We start from the raw sequence: 11,136 nt of genomic DNA, 5'->3' as shown, positions 1-11,136 counted from the left end.
AAAGCAACAAAAGCCTTACGTTGATCGAAGTCAGTGAATATCACTGAAGGATACTCGTCCACCTGAAGAATAGTTGGTCCTTGGCTTGATTGGCCTTGCTCGGCCAAAATGGCGGCACGAGCCCTCTTGTTGGTAGCTCTCTGGACTCTCGGCATGCTGCAAAAATATGGTTTCAACAAGAATTTTCCGGTTTCATAAATATCAAAACAATTTTCAGAATTTTTTTTTTCAAGTTCCAGAAGACGGGTTTAAGACGGATTTTTCAAACAAACTATGCAAAAAGGAATGCTAATTAGCGCACCCTTAGCATCAATTGATCTTTATAACTTTCTATGATGGGTTTGAATATCAAAAATCATAATCTTGGGGCAAACCCAAGAAATTTCAATTCCAACAATTGGCAATTTGGGAGTTAAAGTTTGTTCCTTCTATACTCAAAGCCATAAACAGAGCAAGCTTTACTAATTTAACGACATACGGCATATGATTTCAAGGGTTTAAATCAAAATTTTCAGATTGTAATCAACTATAATCATACTAAATTTGAAAAAAAAGAAAAAAAGAAAAAAAAGAAAAAAAAATAAAGAGTTTAATCACATTACCTTGAGTTTGGAAATAGATTGAATGAATGGAAGAGCAAAGCGAAGGATTGAAGAAATAATGAACATAAATTCACCAAGGTTTTGTTGAGAGAACTTTTGAAAGAGAGTTTTGGATGTGCTTTGTTGAAGATATGTCGAAAATTATGAAAGAATTAGGTTGATAGTGTTCCGGAAATAACTCGAAGAAAACCGGTTGATTTGAGGTACTCGGTCGAGTACCGGGTGCACTAAGTCGAGTACCCTCTATTTGGCCGAGTGTTCTATTGCACTCGGTCGAGTGCTCAGATTGATAGATTAGACCCGTTTTTGCCTATTGGGCACTCGGTCGAGTACAGTGTACTCGGTCGAGTACCTTATGAACCCGGTCGAGTCCCCAAAAGAGTTGAGTAAAATCGTCCAACAATAGCATCATTATTCCTGCAACACAAGAAACGTGGTTCCGAGCGTAAGATAAACTTAGAACTCGTCACAAATCAGATTTTACTACTAGTATCCACAATTCACCTTAGCAACATGCACTTAACTATACAGATTCCCAAAAGGCAATGCAACTCAACTTGAACATGCTACCACCTCGTATACACACCATATAATTCATTTTAATGCACATACTTACACATTGCAACAATGATACTCAGAATTCACACATATATGCTTCACATACACACACAATCCCCACACCTTTACTCAACTGTTCATGCACACAATCTAACCTCGACAGTCGTAAGCACATTCACATACTCATCCACATGCCTTTCAACGTATTCATACTCATCCAACTCCAAGTACCAAGCCACACATACAACAGCCAAGTTAAGTTACACATCACGCATAAAACATACTCATATCGGCTCCAATCTACGCATATGACTACCACAAATGGACTATATATTGCACGCAAGCATACACATAATTCCCGACTCTTTTACGCACCACGAAGTTTCTGGTTTAAGCATGTTAGGGCCAGGATCCTGGAATGAGGGTGCCTTCTCACCCAAAATCAACATAAGAGGGCTCCTAACACATATACACCAGGTTCATTTTAATTGACACCCTACGTTCATTAGATTCATTGGCTTCAGGTTCCAAAATCGTCGCTCTGATACCACTTTGTAGCACTCCCACTTAGCAAGGAGCCTTAACAAGACCTTCCCTAGTAAATACTGGCGTTACCATCTTGGTTGCCCGAGGTAAGGTATATCAAATTGGCAATTAAAGAACAATTAAAGCTTCGTTAATATAAACTCATCAAGCTGGTACAAAGCCAAACCATAAAACTAGCTACAGCGTAAAGTACAACAAGCTAAAAAGAACTGTCTGAACTAAGCAACCACAACGGAGACTCGCTCCCTCCATGAATACCAGCTAAGCTCCTAGATTTCAACACACCTGGTAAAACTATCTGCTCACCATTTGCCGACAATATCAAATGGATCACCGCAGACACACAACAGGCAGAAGTACAAAACATACACATGGTTAGTCAACTATACAATCAACAATAAGCTCAAAATAAAATGACCAATCCAAGACAATCACATCTTGTAACAATCATCAAAATTCAACTCAAAGAGCTAGTGTCCGAACCGCAGCCCAGACACGACCACACATCGCGGTGAGTAGCCTTACCAGGTTACCCACCGCAACAGGCAACCCACCCCAGCCAGTGGTAGACCACATCCTTGCCACCTAAAGCCCCGCTCATCGCAATGAGCGAACCCATATCATTAATGTGCACATCCCCCTTATGACGGAAGCCACAAGGGGAGAACATAGGGGTGAAGACCATCTCCTAAAAATGGCTTCACAATCAATACTAGCAATACCAACAATACCACAATAGTACTTATGACAACAATAATCACAAATCATCACACCAACTTATAATTAACCATATAGAAGAACTAAGTATGGAAACCCTACCTTTAGCGATTCTCACTCAAGCACCAATCATCACACACGCACACGGAATGCTGTCTTCGACACCTACAGACAACGGTATTACCCTATTATGACCAACTATAATCACAACCAAAATCGCAGGTGGTGACGACGACTTACCTGACTCGATTGACTGATGACAGGGTTATGACCCGACTCGCATATCCCGCTCCCATGATGGTCTTCTAGGTGAAGGATTCCAAAGGTGATAAGGTGGTGAGAGGAAGAGAGAGAGAAGTTCTGGGTTTAGGTTTTAGAAAAGAAATGAAAATGATTTCAGTCGTAACCTCCACGTAACATTATAACACGCTGACGCTAGGCCACTCGGTCGAGTACTAAACATACTCGACCGAGTACACTGCACTCGGTCAAGTGCCACAGACACTCGGCCGAGTGACCCTTACTAAGTCGAGTTCACAGTCTAAAATGCAATCTAACCCTCTCTCCATCTCCCACTAAAGGTCCTACGAGATCAAGGGTCGGCAACGGGTCCCTAATAGGACGGGTATTAAATTAATTGTAGCTATGTAAAAGACAAATTCCATTGTATAGAGATTAAAAAAAGTCTCTAAACACGCTACATTTATATAGTCACAAAGGATTTTAATAAGAGCCCGTGCATCGCACGGGCTTTCCAACTAATTAATTATAAAGATAGTGCATTATTTGGTCGACCTAATTAATTCGTTTCGTGAATAAATCTGAACTCTAATTTGGTAAACAAATGACTAAGACGGATACTATTTATGTAAGTAAATAAATTATAGATACAGTTATTATTTAAATTTATCATCATAAATTGATGAAAAATTCAACTATTAATCTAAAACCCTAAATAATAACACAAATACTTATTTGTGACCGTAATAAGCTTATGACGCGCGGCTCACACCCGATTTTAAAAGGAAAAGGTGTTGTGAGACGTCACAAGCAAGACACGCTGAATAATACAAACAACACAAAACACTTGGTTTTGGCACAAAGACCGAGGAAAGGGGAGGGAGTCAATTATTAGATAACATGTGGACTAAATTGAGTGTGCAGGATCCAATTGCACATCAAAGACATTCTCATAACAGAAAGCAAACAATTGACTGGGACACCTCAAAATGGAATGGGCAAACAAATGATCGAGACGGAGAAAGTATATGAGGCGAGAATTAATCAAGCATTTTCCAAGTCCTAATATAGTCACCAATTCACCATAGGATCAATGATATGTATGATCAAAGAACCTCCAAAATAAAGAACATATATGACGACAGCTTTGCTAAACCAACAAATGGCCACTCTTATGTTCTCCTTGAAAAACTTTACAGATTGTTTTTTGGTAGTAGCATCAGGATGACGCTACTAATACTTTCATCACTTGTATAATGCTCTTAGAACATTATACAACTGAATGTGAGATCTTATTTGTGTCTTTAGTTGCTACTTTTCCAACCCGTTTATTATTATTTCTATTTTTAGTCTATCGCATATCGCATATCACACATCACAAATACTTCCACATGATTCAATATTGCTCTTTCACATACGCATCTTACTCTTTCACATACCCAAATTACCATTTTATCCCTTTTACTTTTTCAACTTTCTCTCATCCCTATCTTTCGTACTACATATTAAAAATAATTAATAAAGCCAACAACCCACTGCCACCACTTCCATCCCCGTACCTGGCCACCATTATCTTTTGTACTGCATGAATCATATACTGTAAAACTCATCATCCTTAGAAACTCTGCGACTAAACATGATATATGATTCGTAATGAACTCAACAGTATGAATCGATTTTCTTCTCGAACAAACATGATATATAATTCTTAATGAACTCAATAGCATGAATCGATTTTCTTCTCGAACAAACATGATATATGATTCGTATGAACTCAATAGCACGAATCATAATAAAGACACCTGGCAGTTGAGATAACTAGGTGTCGTATTAACTAATTATTCTACCAAATTAGATATTTATAAACCAAACTTGACTCTACACTATGCAATTAAGAATAGTAGTAAAGGGAAGTAAGGGTCGAACCCAAGAGAATGGATTAAGCCTAAAGCTTGAATTACTAAAGACAATGAACAAAACACAAAACTATGCACAAACTATGAATATTAACAATGGACAACAATTGAAACGCATAAGAGGAGAATTGGCATGGAGGAAACAAGTAACAAGATGAAAAAGATATGATTTTTCTTATGAAACAAAGTAACAAACACTTGGTGTGCAAACAACAATAATGTGAGAGGAAACTTGGTATAATCCTACAAGTTCCACCTTTTCTCAAAGTATGACTCTTTTCTCTCTAAACTCATTTACCCAACAACAAACCTCAAGCAAATGATTATCACTATCTAAGCCAATAATGATAATCCTACTTAAACTACAAATTCTAACATTAAATCATGTATGAATTGTAGCTAAGAGCATGAAGAGTAAAACCAAGAGGAAAGTAAATGGAATATCACAAGAGTATGTCTAAGCCAACAAACCCAATGACATATTCAATTTCTACTCACAAAGGTTGATACTTTAAACTAAGATAACAACAATATGAGTTGCTTCAACAAGATATCACAAAAGTAAGAAACATTGCAACATTCAAGCACTAGATGAGTGTTATAGAGGCAAGGGTAATTACTTCTCACAACAAAACAATCATCATGACATTCAAACATAGAAATTGAAATAAATGAAAGAGTAGAGATTAGAGAGTCAATACAATGATAAAGATGAAAGCTTGAAATGGATTACACCAAGTAGTGGAAGATTAGCCTTCCATAGTCTTCATAAAACCCAAATAACAAAGAAAGACTACAACTTGTGTAGAAAAGTCTTCTAAAATGTTACAAGATTCAAAACTTAATTATGAGAGTGAATGAGATTGTATGAGATTGTATGATGTTAGGAGCCCCCTTTAGATCTCAAAATTCTAGATATATATAGGGAGGCACGAGAATCTAGGTTAAGTCCCTTAAGAAAGCCCAAAACACGGAACTAGATTTGCGATATCCAGAGCAGCGCGTATTTGTGCAAGTTGCGCTTCAGTCTGACAGCAACATCTTGCGAAGGCCATATCTCCCTCGTTTCTTGGACAAACGAGGCGTGTGACCTACCGTTGAAAAGCTAATATCACAAGCTTTCACCTAAAATTGGCCTTGTATCGATACGAGCTCTAGAACTCGAGATATAACCATTTGAAGTTGACCCTTGTGAAACCGAGTTTTCAATTCTTCATTTCGGCTCTTATTTGTCTATGCCAAGGCATCAAATCTTCCATTAGCTTACTTTTCTTGACTTTGAACTTATTCCCTTGGCTTACCTTTTGCTCTCCTTCTTCACCTTGGTTGACCGTGGCTCGGGTTTGACTTGTGAGTCGGTTTGTACAAAATGATCCATTCATCTCAACTTATCAATATGAAGTACTTGAATTACCTTGAGATGTAAATACCAACAACAAGTTCACATGATCCAAAATACAACAAAAGTGGAATCACCGGAAAATACCACGATTAACATTCAAAACCGGCTTTATGTCAAGTTTATTCAACTAAAATTACCTAATTAGGCCGACACTATTTGACTCTATAAACACCCAAGAGAAACTTATTGCTTATTTTCTAACATACGAACTTTTCTACCAGATGAACTCGTCAAGTGACTGTTGCATGTGGTGGCCGTGTAAAACTGCAGTGAATTGATGTTCGTGAGCTGTGCACGAGACCCCCATGATCTGTTCGTGTAGTGCACATGACTGGCCCGTGGCCTGCTCGTGTCTGGCGCACGATCTGGTGGTGGACTACTCGTTTGTGGTACACGAACAAGTGGCGAGGTGGTCGTGGACGATACACGACGTTGCCATGGATTATTAGTCTATAACATGAAATACATGACTTTATACTGTATGAATCAATGGTGCGAGTTCGTCACTCAATCAAAATCTCGATTTTCGCCTATCCAAGTTTAGTTTAATTTCCAGATTTGGTGATTTCGTCCAATTTCTAGAAATAATACCTTTATATTGACCAAATGTTACTCGCCAAAATGAACACAAAACAATCAAGTCGCATAAATTAATGTAATGTTTTGATAAATTACACTAATTACTTGTTTGATATGAAAATTAAATTTCATAATTGAAGAATTTGAGTGAAATTTAATTACGTTTTATGAGGAAGAGAAAGGATAAAATTAAGGGTTTTTTTTAGAAAGAAGGGTAGTATTTGGAAACATTATGAAAATATGTATGTGAAAGAGTAAATGTCGTATGTGAAAGAGCAACACCCTTATTATATTAATAAATATATAATGATTTTGAAAACAACTCATTAACCTGGATATTTTATACTTATTGGACCTATCTAATTCCCTAGACCCATCAACGAGCATACCCACACTCTTATGATTTTTATTTCCCTTTATAAACCCCAAAATCCTTTGAAAACCCTAGAATCCTGTGAAAATTCTTGAACTCCTCTGCTTCGAATTTTGCTCACTCTCCTCTGTCAACAAATGAAGGTATGGTTATCAATTACCCTAAATTCCATTTAAGTCGTTTCCTTTCTATGATTTTGAGATTAAATCTGCTAGATTTGTTGTTACTTTTCCTTGTTATTGATCTCGTTAGTTTGTGTAACACCTCCATACACCAAGGTGCCTTACCAAGACCGCCTAATGCATGGAAATGCTACCATCTCGGTTACCCGAGTCAATGTATATCAAATAGACCATAAAGAAACATACTTAATTAAGTAAATGATTGTAAGTGATTACAAATCCAAAACCAAACTGTAAAGTAAATACAAATGTTCCCAAAACCAAACCAACTGAAAATAAAACTAAGTTCAAGACACAGCAGAAGACTCCAGTGACATGTGATGACTCCATCCCAGCTATCCCTCGCGCAAGCCATCTCATACCTGCTCAATAACTACTCAACATCCCCGAATGGATCACCACAATTTTCAAAATATTTAAAACGGGGTCAATTACTGATTACATAAAGCAAGATACACAATATACAAACAACACACAACTCCCAACTCCATTATATCTCTACACACCTGACTACACACTAAAGTATGCAGTCCTGCCAGAATACCCATCGCAACAGATATTCTACGCCGCCAGTGGGGGACCGCAGCCGTACCCACCAAATCCCCGCTCATCTATTCCGAGCGATAACCCATGTTCCTTAATGTGCACATCCCCTCATGTGGCGGGTTCCACAGATGGGGAATCACGGGCGTGAAGCCACTCCCGCAAGTGACTCCACTCAGCCGAGGACACGCCTCTCGAACCACAGACAAACACAACACAACCAATTATACAGCAACAACACCAATACAATCCAATACGTTAAAGATCAAAAATAAACACAACCATCACCAACAACTATGTAACCAATAACCGAGTAGGAAAACCCTACCTAGAATAAACAAATCACCAGATCGTCACAAAGCAGCTATTCAATATTGCTCCTCTACGAAACCACCTCCTATAAACACATAATTATATCATCACTATCTAATACATATCATACTCCCAAATCCCCAAAATACCCAATTAGGGTTTTAAACAAAATCAACAAAAAGGCATAAAAACTATACAAGGATCTTACCCACAACACGACGAACTCAACGGCGTAAAGAACACGATGATCCGACGACCCTAGCCTTTGGGATTTGATAGCAACACGAAGAAAGGAAGTAACGTAACTTGTTTTCTCTCTTGCAAGGTTTTAGAAAAGATAAAAGTGACAATGGAACTGACGGTAAGCTTTAAATATTAATCACACGTTGCTAACAAAACCCGGCTAAAACAACCCCAGAAATAACTTACTCGATCGAGTAAGTCACTTACTCGATCGAGTGACCTTTACTTGGTCGAGTGCCACACTTACTCGATCGAGTACCCATCAACAGAACACTGTTTCGAAATCCAAACTCACCTACTCGAAAGAGTAAGCCCCACTCGATAGAGTACCCAAAAGCATAGAAAACCATAGTATTACAGTCTTCCTTCTTAAAAAGAATTTCGTCCCCGAAGTTCAACCCATACTCAAAAACAAAACATACTAACTCAACCACGACACAACAACGCAACTAAAACTCAAAACAAAACTCTCAACCACAACTCAAACCGACTCAAAGCAACTACTAATTGTACCAAAACTAACATAAACCATACTAAAACCTTATGCGATCAGCTCCTACCCCCCTAAAAGAAACATGGTTACGTCCCCGTAACCACACATACCTGATCAAAAAGTGACGGATACCGCTCCCTCATAGCCTCTTCCGCCTCCCAAGTAGCTTCCTCAACCTCATGATTAGACCATAGGACCATAAGCAACACCATTTCCACGGACCTAATTTTCCGAACCTTGCGATCAAGAATCTGTTTTGGCACCTCAAGATAAGACAAGGTCTCGTCCAACTCTATGTTCTCCACCTCTAGCACATGGGAGGGATCACTTACATAATTCCGTAACTGAGACACATGAAACACGTTATGCACACGATCCAAAGCTGCTGGTAACGCTAACTGGTAAGCAACCTCTTCCACACGATCCAAAATCTCATATGGTCCGATGAACTTCTGGCTCAGCTTCCCTTTCTTACCAAACCTTATAACCCCACGCATAGGAGACACTTTTAGAAGAACCTTGTCCCCAACCTGAAACTCTATGTCACGGCGATGTAGGTCTGCATAACTCTTTTGTCGATCCTCGGCCGCTTTCATCTTTTGCTTAATCACCTGAACTTGTTCTATCATCTCCTGTACCATCTGTAGTCCTAAAACCAGTGCCTCAGTTCTATCATCCCAACAAAGCGGACTCCTACATCTCCTCCCATACAGTGCCTCAAACGGTGCCATCCCAATACTCGTGTGATAGCTGTTGTTATAAGAGAACTCAATCAAATCCAACCTATCCTCCCAGCTATCACCAAACTCCATCATACAAGCTCGTAACTTATCCTCCAAGGCCTTAATATTTCTCTCTGTCTTTCCATCTGTTACAGGATGAAAAGCAATACTCATCTTCAAGGTAGTTCTCATCATCCCCTGCAACTCTTGCCAAAATCGAGAAATAAACATCGCATCATCCTGATCTGACACAATATCCTTAGGGACTCCATGTAACCTCACCACATGTTTCTTGTACCCATTAGCAAACTGAACCTTACTCCAAGTATCTTTCATAGTAATAAAGTAAGTTGACTTAGTCAAACGGTCAACTATCACCTATATCATGTTGTTACCCTACTGGCTCCTCGGTAAACCCACTATAAAGTCCATAGAGATAGATTCCCATTTTCACTCAGGTACCTCCAGAGATTGAATCTTACCCTGTGGTCATAGCTGCTCTCCCTTAACTCTCTGACATGTCAAACATCGAGCCAGAAACTCAGTTGTTTCCCTCTTCATCCCAGGCCACCAGAAAGTCTTCTTCAAATCTTTATACAACTTGTCACCACCTGGATGTACTGAATACGGCATGCAATGAGCCTCTGTCATGATTATCTTTTTCAACTCCTCATCATTAGGAACACACCATCTCCCATCAAACCACACACTCCCATTCGTATTAATAGAGAATCGAGACACTGTCCCTTTCTCTACTGCAGCTCTCAACTCCTCAATCTTAGGATCAAGAGCCTGCTTCCTGCGAATATCATCATAAAGGTCTGGCTCCACTGTCAAGTCTCCTCTGCCATCCCCTTTTTGTATCATATGTATCCCCATCTTCCCCGCCTCATCTCTCAATCTCATCAAGGACATAGTTGTGCATAGAGAATGCACACTCTTCCTGCTCAACGTATCGGCAACCACGTTTGCTTTCACTTCATGTTATTTAATATCCATGTCATAGTCCCCTATGAGCTCCATCCACCTCCTCTATCTCATGTTCAGATCCTTTTGAGTAAAGATATACTTGAGACTCTTGTGATCTGAAAACACTTTAAAGGTCAATCCATAAAGATAGTGCCTCCAAGTCTTGAGAGCAAACACCACTGCACCCAACTCTAGATCATGTGTCGGATAGTTCTCCTTATAAGGCTTCAATTGCCTAGAATCATAGGCAATTACTTTCCCATTCTGCATCAACACACACCCTAACCCATTCTTTGAAGCATCTGTATATACCTCAAAGTTCTCACACCCTTCAGGTAAAGCTAAGACTGGAGCAATGGTCAAATGCTCCTTTAATGTTTGGAACGCCGTCTCACGACTTTCATCCCAATGAAACATGTTCTTTTTCCTCATCAACGATGTCATAGGTATGGCGATCTTTGAAAAGTCTTTCCCGAACCGACGATAGTACCCTGCCAAACACAAGAAACTCATGATCTCTTCCACATTCTTCGGTGCTTCCCACTTAGACACTGCCTCTATCTTAGTCGGATCCACCGCTACACCATCCTTGGAAATCACATTCCCCAGAAGGGCAAATTCCTCGAGCCAGAACTTACACTTAGACAACTTTGCATACAGCTGGTTGTCACGCAAAGTCTGTAACACCAACCTCAAATGCCCCTCATGCTCCTCTTTAGTCTTGGAATAGACTAAGATA

This window comes from Silene latifolia, chromosome Y (assembly GCF_048544455.1).
Source record: "Silene latifolia isolate original U9 population chromosome Y, ASM4854445v1, whole genome shotgun sequence".
NCBI lineage: Eukaryota > Viridiplantae > Streptophyta > Magnoliopsida > Caryophyllales > Caryophyllaceae > Silene > Silene latifolia.
This window is presented reverse-complemented; position numbering follows the sequence as displayed.